Source organism: Cyprinodon tularosa, unplaced genomic scaffold (genome assembly GCF_016077235.1).
Source record: "Cyprinodon tularosa strain WSP-4 unplaced genomic scaffold, ASM1607723v1 ctg918, whole genome shotgun sequence".
In the NCBI taxonomy this organism is placed as follows: domain Eukaryota; kingdom Metazoa; phylum Chordata; class Actinopteri; order Cyprinodontiformes; family Cyprinodontidae; genus Cyprinodon; species Cyprinodon tularosa.
The window spans coordinates 106,166-120,184 of record NW_024039694.1 but is presented as its reverse complement, the minus strand read 5'-3'; positions in this window follow the sequence as shown (position 1 = coordinate 120,184).

The following is a 14,019-nucleotide window of genomic DNA, read 5'->3' as shown; positions in this document are numbered from 1 at the left end:
GTAAATATAAGTGGTTTCGGTTTATAAACAAGAAATGGAGCCCTTTGTTGGTGTAATATCACTGAATAATCCAAACACTGTTGCAAAATACATCAAGAAACGTTTGTGATATAATTTGCTGTAATTGGGTAATCTTTTGTGTTCTGCAGAGCTGCTAGTGCAAGTAAAAAAACTTACAACACAGCCAAAAAAGTTAAAACTATTGGGAATATATAAGTATGCACGCCACCATTGCTACCTGCTGAATTTATATGCCACATCAAACAAGTAGCAGATTGGATTCCTGTATTTTATAATTACAGCCCTGTTCCATAGTAAGATGCAGCTTAAAGCTAAATGACTCCTGACATGAGCCAGTCTGTGCCAAACACACACACCCACACACGCATTTGACAGCTCCATTTAACACTGATTAGATTTGCAAGGACATGTAGTATACCCTCTCTGTGTCTCCTGCCTCAACTCTCTCCCTGTCTCTCCCCTGAGTAGCTTGAGTATCTCCTGAATCTTATCTATCGCCGTAATGTTATGCAAATGGTTTAATATGAAGATAAAAGACTGTTGCAGCGTGTGGCGCTCTCTTGGTTCACATCCTCCTGTTTCCAGGACGATAGCTCTAACGAGGAGGGCACTATTTGGGAGTCATTAAATGATGCCCTTCCTGACATGCACCCGCTCAGCGCCATCGCCGCCCGCCCCGCGTTGGCCATTAAAGCAGCTCACACCCACACCAAGACACACGCTGCAGACACCTTTTAGCGCTGGCTCCCAGTTTCTTACACATCACAGTGTCACAGAATAGAAAATTACACTCTCCTCCCACAGAGAAAATTGCTTTGGAATTGCTTGGTTATAAAGATGTGCTTTAAAGAGAGGGGGGTGCATGCAATAAAAAGAAGGACACACACAAACACAATTACTTAAGCACTCTAAGGACAATTCTTACAAGTTAATCAGAGGATTTACCAATTATTGATGTCAAAAGGATTTAGTTGTGCGTGCGTGTGCATGTGTTGGGTTTTATGTTTATGCGCCGCTTAAGTTTCTCTTTGCATTCTGGGTATTTATTATGCATTGTGTCCGCTGCACTAAAGAGATCCTCTACATATAAATGATGAGCTCTGAATCACATGTTGCTTTCCTTACAGCTATTGTTGAGGAAAATGTGAAAGATCCCAACAAAGATACGGATGAAAGAATGCAAAATCACTTAATACACAAAAGCAACCACAAAAAAACGGAGGATTGAAGACAAAAAATATTGCAAACCAATGCGAGTCAGGATGGAAATTAGCTGCACAGTTGAAACCAGTGCATGTTTTTTTCCCCTTTTTTTTCTGTAACCCAGGTGTTAGATTTAAACTGTGAGGAAAAATGTTAAGCAGTTCAACTAAACACTGGGATACAAATTGTGACCCATTTTGTTGGATTTTAGGAGAAGAGAGAGAGGAGAGTCTAAGGAGCATTCAAAGGATGCCATTTTTGGCCATACATCCCGATTTCCTCCATTGAGCAGAATGAAATCAGAAATGGTAAGATTAGATATGAAGTGTAATAATGGAAACTACGCTGGATTTAGCTAAAACAAACAAACAAAATAGCTCAGACTTAAGAAAATTATGTTTTTTAAATTAATCACATGTCCTGTTATAGCGAGTTTGCAAAAAAGTCAACAAACATGAAAAGCAGCATAGGACAACAGCTAAAGCAACATAAACTGGAAATATTCATATACATGGTAAATAATCTTTCATTGGTCAAATTTTTATGGTACAATTCTTTAGTTCCAACTGTATCAAGCAGCAACATGAGCTGTTACCAATTAGTCCTTTATGTGTTAGGGTACACCCTGTTATTTAATGGTAAACATTTTTAATACCAAAACCTAGCCAGAAGGTAGCAAGGATGCCTTAAACAGCTGGATTAAGATTTAACAAAAGAAGAATATCCTGAGCCTGGCTCAATCAAAGCTAAAGCTAAACAAAGCTAAAGTCTTCTTCCAAATAGCCCTGATTCAGTGGCGGCTTCTGCTCGCTGAAAACAGTGGAGGCTCAATGGTGTTGATCAAATCCAAGCATCACATATTGCATTAACAAATGTTAAAACACATAAAAACATAATTACAACGGGTGAGAATAGTTGTTGTGAAGCACTCTGAAATAATAAACTCCAGAAACCATGGCAATCAGCACAAGATGACTGCTCTGACTGAATGATCACGTTTCCCTCTTGACTGAGGAAAACCTCCTCGCTGTCTGGCCACTGTCAGTCAAAAATCAATCAACATTAAGCAACTAGCTTGAACCCTCTTTGCCTTACTGGAAGTGACGCATTGTGGCGTGTTATCCAATCAGGGCTCTACTTTCATTCTGCTTACCTCAATAGACTGAGGCCTAATAGAGGCTGAAAGGTAGCCTGCTGCTCCATAGCGGAGGGGAGATCTTGTCCAAGAGCAGAATAAACAGCTGATTAATGCACAACATACAGATACATTTGAGAGCATATTTAATGGAGTTTAATTATTAGATTTATGAAAGTTTGAAAATGCATACTTTACAAATAATTTTAGAAAAATTAACAGGCGAAATCGCCAATGTCCTAATGGTAGCTCCTATGTCCTGTTCCTAGCTCCCATCCCTTCACCTTTTCCTGGATCAACAGCAAGAACTCTATCCCCGGTAAGAAAGGAGCTCCTGACTGCAGTGCTGAATCCGTACATCCTGCAGCCTTAAGGATATCATTAAGGAATAGACATACACTTGTGAGTCAATTTGGGACTAAAGCCCTCTGGAAAAGAACTACCATACAAAAACAAGAAATTGTACTAATGTAGCGAACAGCTGAAGCTCTGCATCTCCTGTCATACTAAGAAATGGGTGACAATATAGCTCCTAACAGCGGCAAGAAATGTGTTCTTATGCTAAATGAATTGGGGCTAGGAAGCTTCCTCCTCTTAGATCCTCACACACACCTAAGGGGAGTGTACAGAAGCCAATTAACCTAACAGTCATGTTTTTGGATTGTGGGAGGAAGCTGGAGTACCTGGAAAGAACCCACGCATTCTCAGGGAGAACATGCAGAAAGACTCTGGGCCAGGAATCAAACCCAGAACCTTCTTGCTGCAAGGCAGCAGTGCTACCCATTGCACTACTGAGCAGCTCTTCATCTTAGATGTAAAATTTTATCAGAACAGATCATGTAAAACATGGGTCTCTATGTCATTGTTCCTAAAAATCTTTGGAGAGCCAGTCCACACATTTAAAACAAAGCAATGTTTGTTAAAATATCTCCACTTTGTAAACAGTTTATACGATTTGTTTTGTTTTATTTAAGTTTTGTGTAAAGGGAAAGTAAACCTAGAAGCCGGGAACCAACTTTCTGATTTGTTTATTTTGTGCAATGTTATCCAATATGAATTGTCCCCATGCTTTTGCCGTAGTAATTGTTTAGAAAGGATTCCAGCAGACATAACGATCATCTAATCTGCCGAGCGGTTTATCAGATGGATTTTGTGTGCTTTGCAGCTTCATCTAATGCAACTTTGTGGAGAAAGATTAACATTGTTTGGTCTAGAAAACAGCAACAAATAACAATGACCTATTGAGAAAGCCTAGATGTTTAGAATCCACAAAATCAATCAGGCACATATGAAACTTTTTCAATTTGATATGTTTACTGCATGTGAAAGATCTATTATTGATAATAGCTTTACACAACATCACTGCAAATACCTGACCATTCTTTTAATGAGTTTACTCTAGAGTTTGTTCATTTAAAATCAACCTTTTACTTTCGGTGGTATTCAAAAAGGTAAAGCAAGTTATGTTAGACACTTATAATAACCAGAGAGTTTGATATAAAGTCAATAATAGACAGAAAATGTTTTATACACTGTTATGTCACCTGAATTCACTGGTGTGTCAAATAAAGTCTGACAGACTTTAAAACTTTAGGAAAACTTTAGGAGGATGTATCCTGTTTAATCTGCTAATCATGAATAAAAACTCAAATTATCTTCTTTAACCAAAACATTACTTGCTTAATTGTGAACATTGTGAGATGATCTTTTCATTTGGTAGCTTCTTCATTAAACATAAGTATAATATGACTCAGGGTAGCTGCTTTGGGGGCTCCAACAAGTGGTGGTCTGCAAGTAAATCATGTTTTGAAAATAACTTGCATTGATTTGGTTTCTGCATATGGTAATTTGCATGGTATTTTTGTTTGTTTTTTTTTGCATGGTATAAGTTCTGTGATTTTTATTTCCCCTTTTTTGTTTTAACCTAAATTACTACCTAAGATGCTTATACTGATGCTTTTAACTGTTTTGGATTTATAAAAGCTTTTTTTTTTTGGACAATAAAAATTATTTAAAACATGCTTTCATAATATTATCACACTCCGCAGACATGCTTACTGAAAGGTCTTTTGGATCTATTTCAGTTTTTTCTTCACAAATTCTGTTTTAACTAATTATTTTAAAACAATAAGGTGATAGCTTAAGATCCAGGTTTTTCATCTGCTAAATGTTTTTTTAAACACATTTTTAAAAAATACAATAATTTTTACCCCTGAATCTATCAGTTTTTCTTTATTTAAAACATGCTTTCATAATATTATCACACTCCGCATGTTAGGAATCCAGTTTGTGTGGTCTGCTTTTGTGGTTGTTTGTGTGTTTTTTCTCCCTCCATCACCAGGTGGTGCCCTGTCCTCGTTTGCCCTCCTGCACACCTGCGGCTCATTGGATCATTACTGAAGAGTATTTGAGCAGTGGACTGTCACCACCTTGATGCCAGAGAGTTTGCCAGTTTTGGGTACTCTAGCCAAGCTGAGATTAGTGGAGTCTAACCTGAGCCTTTGTTTCTGAGTCTAATATTGTTTTTTTTGTCTTTGCCTTTCGGCAGGAAGCCCTTTCTGAGTAACTGGATGCCTGGCCTTCTCCCCCTGGAAGAATTAACTGAGTTCACACTGAGCAGGGGAAAACATCCACATGTGCCGTTCAAGTCCCTTTCCGAAATCCAAGTGACAGTTGGCTCCATTGCTCCTCCTGTTCCAACAAATGTCTACCTGTCCGCTCCGCAACGAGTTCCCTCTTCTCTGGATAAACCCACACTTACTGGATTCAAGGATTTACAAGAACCCCCTCAACGTGAGTCCTGCTCCAGCAGTATTCCAGCCTCAATCAATTCTCCTACGGTACCTGAACTGATCACTGTGATCTCCCCTCCAGACTTTCCAGTTCCAATTCACCACTTCATTGAGTTCCAGATCCAACACCTGTACTCATTTCGTCAATAAACCTGTTTGACTTTTTCCCTGGTTCTCTGAGTGGTTCTCTGCATGTGGGTCAGATCCCTTAAAACAATAATGACACCGCTTGTGTTGGGTTATGGCAGAATTGGCAAAATAATCCAATCTAGGCTGTTTTTAAGATTAAACGTAATGGATAAAGAACAAGATGATTTCTTAACGAATTTACCATCTAATGTTTAATATAACCTGGAGCTTTATAGCTACCAGGAAAATGCCCACCTATCCCAATCCATAGATATCCCGGAATAAAACTGAACAATACCTCAAACATGAGTTTCCTGAAGAGAAAAAAAAATAGCAGCACCTGATTTCTGCCACCTATGGTATTTTGGTGATGTTGGTATTTTTCAGTGGAGTAGAACCAAAAGCCATATCAGTTAAAATACTTGATATGGAGCCAGTTACATTCCTCGCTCCTCTTCCTGGAGTGTTCAGACCAAGCATTGCCTCCTCCTCCAAAGCTGTAGTTTGGTGAGGTAGTCTGAAGAGGAAACTTGAGTTGAATTGTCTCTGGACAAAGAATGAGTGTGTTCAACATCAGAGGGGGAGAGAAAAAAAAGAGGGTGTGTTTCTATCTGTGTGGTTTTCTTATCAAAGTGTGTTTGACTTTTACAGAAGTGTGGCTAGTGTAATATCTGTAGGATTGTGCGTGGTGAGCTTGATGTCCCCACCACCCCTCTCAGTGTGCATCCATAGTTGTTGGTCTGTCTAGAGCAGCAGCCATTAGGTCGCAGACAGCCTCAACTGTTGGGAGGCTGCAGCACTGTTGCTCCTGTGGCCTCTTGGGACAATTTAGGTGCAGAAAAAAAAAAAGCATTCGATCCAACCCTGCAAGTCTGTGGCTCCCCAGCGGGAGGCAGCGCAGCCCTGCAATCTATATTGGATTTATTCCTTTCCCATCTACAGGCCCCACAAACCCCACAGAGAGGAAGTCCCAACTCCACTCTCTCTCCCTGTCCTCTCAGACAACGTGTTATGAGTATCAGATGAGAACACATAATCGCGTAATACCCACACACGCACACATGAAGGCGCACTCAAAGGGACCAATATATCTTCTGCACACTCCCTCCACAGCAAGGAAGTTATAACAGCTCACTCTGTAACACTGTGGGAGCTGCACCGGGGTCACCAGAGATCTGTGATAGACAGACGAGCATCATCCAACACAAATAACATCTGAGATGTACTGAGAACCGTCCTTCCCTCCTTGACAGAAGTGCTGCTCAGCTCACAAAGGCCATAAATTCTTATAATATTAAAGCATGAAGGAAAAAAAATGAATTTACATAAAACTCAGACAAGGTCAGGAACAAACGAGGTTCTTAATTTAGTCTAATCAACTATCATTTGCATCGCGCCATTTGCGCAAAGGTATTGCCACTAACTGAATAAATGGACTTCTTCAGACTCAAGGGGGGGCACTCTGGTTTTGATAAGCTGGAAACATAACTGATTAGCATATATTACTTTGATTATCTCATTACCAGGATGATTCTTGCGGGATTTTTGACACTCGCGCAATCGAATTAAAATTAAGGCACGCAATCAATAAAAGGGCATCGCGGCGGTGAGAGCGCGCGCAGCACTCCAGGTCGGTTTGTGTGTCTATAGATAAATGGTCAACCTGATGAAGATGATGCTGGGGATGATTCGGCAGATGGTGGTGACCATGATGATGATTATGACCTCTTCAGCTCAGGAGCTGCAGCCGGACCTTGCGGTTGGTTTCACAGAGTGCCTTGCTCTTGATTCCTGTGATCGCGGCAGTAATCAGAGGAGACAATGGGGGCCCTTAAATTGCCGCTCTCGTGTGGGTGACCTATCCACCTTTTATGAATCCACCAGTGGCCCACGGGCGTCTCAGGCCTCCCCACCGACCTCTTCTAAATCGATGGCAGCGCTCACATTAGTATCTTTTGACTCAAGACAATGTGGGGGAATCAGGCGTAAAGATGCGGTCTCTGGGATAATTTCACGATTCAGCCTCTGCAGAATGGTCGGTGACAGAAACACCCACTGGACCTGATAAAAATAAAAACTTTATATCAATACTGAAGTGTTTTCACATTTAACTAGATTAAAATCCAAAATTTTGGCATATTATGTTTGGGTAAAAGGTATAGCATGCATTGGTGTTCATCCCATTTCCCTCCATTACCATGGAGACAGTTGCCTTTATAATTGTTTACATTCAAGACTTCATCATGTGTTTGCTCTAATCTCAGTGGTTTGTTTGAACCTGAGAGGGAGGATGAGAAACTGCATCAATGAACAAAACCCATGGATATGAAAATTAAAGTTTATTATAAAAAAGAAACCTACCAACTCTGAATATTTATAAATGAAACTAGAGAGTATCACACATATTTCGTTTCCAAACTGACAAAACTGGACAGGGGTTTTTTAAAACTTAGGGGTGCCATTATAACTTTGGAAGAACTAAAGAGATCAAATGTGGGAGATGCTGTTCAGATCATCGTTAATCTGAGAATACAAAGTTAGATCACAATGAAAATACTAGAAATTAAATCCAACCTCAGGTAGTCACAGACAGGGCTGGTCCTTAAGGTTGTATGGAAATTAATTGATTTGGGACCTGATCTGCTTGTTAAGAACATCACCATCAATAATGATTTGGAAAGGGGGGGCAATAAATGACTCAGCTTCAAAGCCTCATGGATAATGGGTTATTTTCTGCTGGGATCTATTTGGAAATTAAACCCAAAGATTAGATTCATGATATCAAATGATGATAGTGCTATCACAACGATTTGACTAGAAAGATTTTCCTTCATACTTCACAAAATAAACTTGCCAACTCATTTGAACTTTAAATTAAACATTTTAACTTCATTTTCACTGATTTATCTATTCTGAAACTGTCTAATCCAGTTAAGTAGCACTTAAATTTAGATATGTTATCTGTGTGCAAAAGTGTTCCTTTACTGGAGACTACTAAATGTTTGGAGGCACTGATTACCTGCTTTTTAACTTCTGCCTTTGACCCTGATGTAGGGTTTACAAAGTGACTAACCTATATCTGCCTGCCACACTTTTCAGATATGTTTTTTTTTTTTTTTACTGGTAAAAGTTTCAAAGGCATTTCTCATTTACATGCACTTCAAAAACACTTATTGATTAATGATACTTTATGTAAAACCCACTGAAAAGCATTCAAGTTAGTGGTTTTAAAGTGACAAAATGTACATAAATAATCACTGTACATGCAGAGAGTACACCCATGGGCGGTTCTAGACAGGGGCCAACGGGGGCCAGTGCCCCTGTAGATCATGTCCTGGCCCCTGTTATGGCCCCTGCCCTGAAGACATAATACTCAAAGAAATGCTAATGATAAACAGACATGCTTACTGAAAGGTCTTTTGGATCTATTTCAGTTTTTTCTTCACAAATTCTGTTTTAACTAATTATAACAATAAGGTGATAGCTTAAGATCTAGGTTTTTCATCTGCTAAATGTTTTTTTAAACACATTTTTAAAAAATACAATAATTTTTACCGCTGAATTTATCAATTTTTCTTTATTTCTAATTCTGATGTTCTAGAAAATGGCCATTTCAACCTAAATTAAGTCAAAAATACACAAAATATTCTAAATTATGTAATAATGCATATTGGCCTAATAACATAGAATTTCAATTAAACTAAATTGAATAGAAATGTCACCTCTTGAAGCTATTTTTATATATTTTAATCCCTTGCCCTGTTTTTTATTTCATGTTTTTCTGGGCCCGCATGAAAACACACTGGCCCCCTCCTGGCCCCTGGTACATACACCTAACCCTAACCCTTTACTTTTGTAAATGTAGATGGATTTTAATGTGTTGATCAATACAAATGAGCTAAGCTATTGAACTTGTCATTGAGTTTAACTGGAGTTTGATGTTTCTCCTTCTGCATCCTTTGCCTTGTTAAGCGGCTCATTCATTCATTCCCTGCAACAGTCTGGCAGAAGGAAGAAGAACTGTAACTCCTCATCTGCTCTTCCAAGCAGACTCTCACTTGATGCACATTAACCGGAGAGCAAGGGCGCACGTCCGCGTTTTAAATTTATGATGCAAATAATTGCAGGGTTGGAAATTGATTTCCTTATAGGCTTCCACCTTCTCTTGCAAAACGAGGCCTCCGAACCCCCCCTCCTCCCTAAAGGACGCTACTTCTGCTGAAGCATTAAGTCATTAATTATTTTCCTTACATAAGGACAAATTATCGAGTCAGTTGAACGAAATTAGAACCCTTTGTTTCAGATCAGACCGCATTACCGCTGGAAATTACGGATGATGGCTGCGCGCGCGCTCGCCTTTGTTGTTTCGATCATCGCCTGTCGCTCTGAACCCGCGCTAACAAAGTCATTAAATTGACTCCCTCTCGCTCCCATTATGCTGGCTGTTAATAACCGCTAATTAACTTTGCTTACGCGCGCCTTAAAAGCTTCCCTCTCTCCCCCCCCTCCTCCTCCTCCTCCTTCTCCTCATCCTCCTTCTCCTCCTTCTGCTGTTTGGCCTCTCAAGCTAAGCCAGTGTCCAATCATGTCACTGCGTTAGGATGGATGCAGGATGGTGCGTTCAGGGTCACTTATTTATGGTACACAGGAACTTGACAAAATAGTCCATCGTTGCTGAGGATTTAAAATCCAGATTTTTTTTATTTTTTTTTGCACCAAGCCACTTCATTCATACACAGATATTGTATTTGTTGTACTGCTGATGAAACAGCCAGATTAAGAAGCGAACTAAGCGGTTGCAGCAGAGGGCCTGCAGGAGATGTCAGGATTTCAAATCCGCAATGAATCTTTTCGTTTAAATTTACTTTAAAGGTTATAGATTAATATTTTTTTACTATTTCATTGACTTTCTACACACTTTTATTTCTGTTCTCGCAGCACTAAAACCCCCACAGCATGCATGGTTGTATTTTTCTTGCCTTTTATAATACATTTATATTTTATTTTAATAGTACTATTGGGTTTATAATGGACATATATTATATTACTGTTGCCAATGCATCATCTTGTATATGTTTCTTTTCCTTAATGCAGTATTGGTCTCCTCCCAACCAAAACCCAACCCAATGGAAATTCATATTTTCTATAATGCAGACATGACAATGGTTCAAAGGCTCATAAAATGCTGTTTGCATAAACATAGATTATTGCTTTAAGGAAACCTTGCATTTGATGGGAAGAGGTCAGGTAGAACTGCATGTGTATCCCTTTTGGAGCAGTTTACTTATCTATCCAGAAGATGGCGCCAGTGCAATGACCTCCAAGCCATTTAGGCCCACCCTGCTGGTTCTTGGTCATGAACTTCAGAGGAGTTTAAAGGCCTTCACAGAAAATCATGTCCTTAACTTAACAGACCTTAACAGATTACCTGCAGCACATAAAACATGTTGATATAATTCGAATGGTTTATAACAATCGTTGGTTAAAAACAAAGGATAGGTTTACATCATAGAAAACAGGAAAAAAAAAGATTTGTAAATTCAAAAACAACAGTCTAGAGCAAACAATGAAGCATCCATTGCCCGGTGTTTTCCCTGTTTATTATCAGGTTATGATGTTATGAAAATACAAAGAAGGAGTTGATGATGGTGCAGCAACGAAAAGCGCCATCTCTTCACCTGCACGTCAGACAGACGGAAAATTAGAAATGTGAAAATTGCGCTCATGGCTGTCCCCTCCCTCCTATAATGTATGCGCGTAATTAGTGCATTTAAACAAAGCGCGGATGTCCTGCTGGCTGAAATGGCGGCTGACATCTCTTTTTCGGTGGGGTTAATAACAGAGTGCGGATAAATGAATCAGATTGTGGCCCCCAAATTACAGAGCGACTCTAAATACCCGTCTGTATTACGCGCCTATGTTTGTGACCGTGCAGAGTAAAAAAAAAATAATACATAAAAGGCATAACATTTTATATTGTTATTACGCTCATTATACGAGTGATTTGCACAAATAAACAAGTCTGAGAAGTTTGCAGAAACACTAATAAAAATTAGGTTATGGGTGGATTCAATTCGACATCATCTGTGGAGGTGACCCTGCTGCAGCTCTGCTATCATCACAAATGCGAAAAAGGCCTTAGAGGAAATTTGTGTTGTTATAAAAGGTGATATATGAGAAATTATTTCCTGAAATGATAAAGCATAAGATGTCGCGTAAATGTAAATGGAACGCCTGCATCTTAACTAAACTTTAGGGATCAATCGAACCACAGCTCCGGCTTTCTTTAAGGAAGAAGAAACGAAAGTAATAAGAAGAAAAAATAAAGAACAACTTGTGCAATTTTCTGGAGATATATTTCATTGTTATTGTTCGTTTGTGCTGCGAAACCTCTAGGGCTGATACATAACGGGGAGAACAGTGGAGGAGGAGGAGAGAGAAAAAGACAGGAGAGCAGAGAGTGTAAATTGCAGCTTGCTGAAGTTTTTGGATTGAATTCTGAAAATGATCCTTTTAACAGTGATGGGCTCTGAGGCGAGGATGGGGGTCATGCCATTCACAGCGGGTTAAATAGACTTTCATTTAAAATTACATTCTCGGTCCATCTCTCCGTCTCTCCCCCTCTCCACAGCGGAGTCCCTGCGCGCTATCTCCCCCCCTAAACGCCCCCAAACCCCCACCCACCGGCCACCCCGTGCGCTGGCTCATCACCGCACCGGCCGCCACCATCACCCCCAATCCACAGCTCCAGCAGGGCGCACGCAGATGGAGAAGAAAAGATAGATAGATAGATAGATAGATAGATAGATAGACAGACAGACAGACAGACAGACAGACAGACAGACAGACAGACAGACAGACAGACAGACAGACAGACAGACAGGATGCCTTTCACAGGTGCTTTCCTGTGGCTGAAGATAAACTCCGCACTAGAATTTCAATGCTGGCACAAGGATTCAAGGAGGCAGCAGCTACAGTCACCCTTTTAAATTAAAAGAATCTATTTTTCTTTTGTTTGTTTGTTTTTAAGCATAGTCCAGTATGCATCACTGACAAAGATGTGCCTATATTAAACATTCATAGAACCAATTCGACCCATTAAGTGCGCAATACTGACTCTTTTGCTTTGCAGCTTTGCTCCCTTTATCTGTGAGACAAAAATGTTTAATATAGCCAATGGTTCTGTGAGGGTTAGAAGAAAAAAATATTCTGTCAAACACTTTATTTTGTAAAGCTCACATGCTATTGATAGCCATGTTTGTTTTGTTAATATGAATCATATATAAATGAACATATGAATCAACAAATACACAGTAACAACTCAAATATCAAACATATGTTTTGTTGTTGTGCAAAATAAAAAAAACAACATCAACGTCAAGTCTATTAAATAAATCAATTAATTTACTGCATTTACGCCTTATGTGCTTAGGGTTTTGGTGTGAACTCAGTTTTCCAGCCTTTTTTCATTATTATTAGCTTTATTGTTGATCAATTATAAAATGTTTGTATTTTTTACACAGAGGTGAATCCTCCAAAGTTTGGAAAAGAGGAGGTAAGATCATAATGACTTTGGCTTTATGAAAAAGGGGCACATCAAATCTGAAAGTTAGAGACTTTCAGGAGTTAATGCGTTTTTATGTATAGAGGGAGATATTAAAACCTGTTACAATATGAAAAATAAAAAAAGAACAAAAAAGAAAATCCAAAAATTAAAAGCTGAATAAATAGTTTGGATTGTAAGTGGTTCCACTTATATTTTAGTCATTTTTAAAAGCTGCTAGATTAGTTTTCTGTAGACCTGACACAACAGATACATCTAAACTATGAATTCAAAACAATTATTTATGAATTCAAAAATCCTATTATTTGGAAACTTTTCTGAGCATTAGCAGATCTTCAACAACAGTACCAATATGGCCTCCATTTTTTATATGACGTCAGTTATTGCAGGGTCCTTTACTAGTATTTTCAGTTGCATATTTGCATTTATTGCGTAAAGTTAAGTCAATTTTTTTGTAATAGTAGGCCTATTTTAAAATAATCTAGTGTATTAGATTCACATTTGAAGGCAAAAATCTCTAGATAAACTTTAAAAGCACAAAGGGATTTAAAATTAAACAGACATATTGGATTGTATTACGGTAAAACCACTAGTGTTCTCTATACACTGAAAAAAGTAATGCTTTTGGCATTTATTTTATCGTATATAGTTACTTTAACACAATTGTTTTATGTCCCACTCTGCTAACATAAAACAATTGTGTTAAAGTAAATAAATATGATTATTAAATGCAAAAAAGAGTTGCATTATTTTTTCAGTGTAACATAAATAATAGAATTGAGACAACCGATTAGAGATCAGGCATCATTAATGTTTGGTGTTTGTACCTCTTATGAATCCTTATGCCAGCAGGCATAACTGATTAGGTCATTGTATTTATGTTGTCTTTTTATATATTTATTTTTTTCTGTTGTTTTTTGCAGAAATTCTACAGTGATGTGTGTCGTTCAGTTTCTGTGAAAATGTGTTAATCAAATCAAGGCTGTTTAGATCAAACTGAAATCTTTCTGAAGAAAAAAGCAACAAAAAAAGACCAAATATATTATTTCCCTGAGTTCGTTCCATAGGGGAAACCTGCGCACTCCATGTCGGGTTTTATCACCTTTCACTCAAATTAACTTTAATCGTAAAATATATAAAGCAGCTCCGCACTGTCTCTCTCTCTCTCCCTCTCT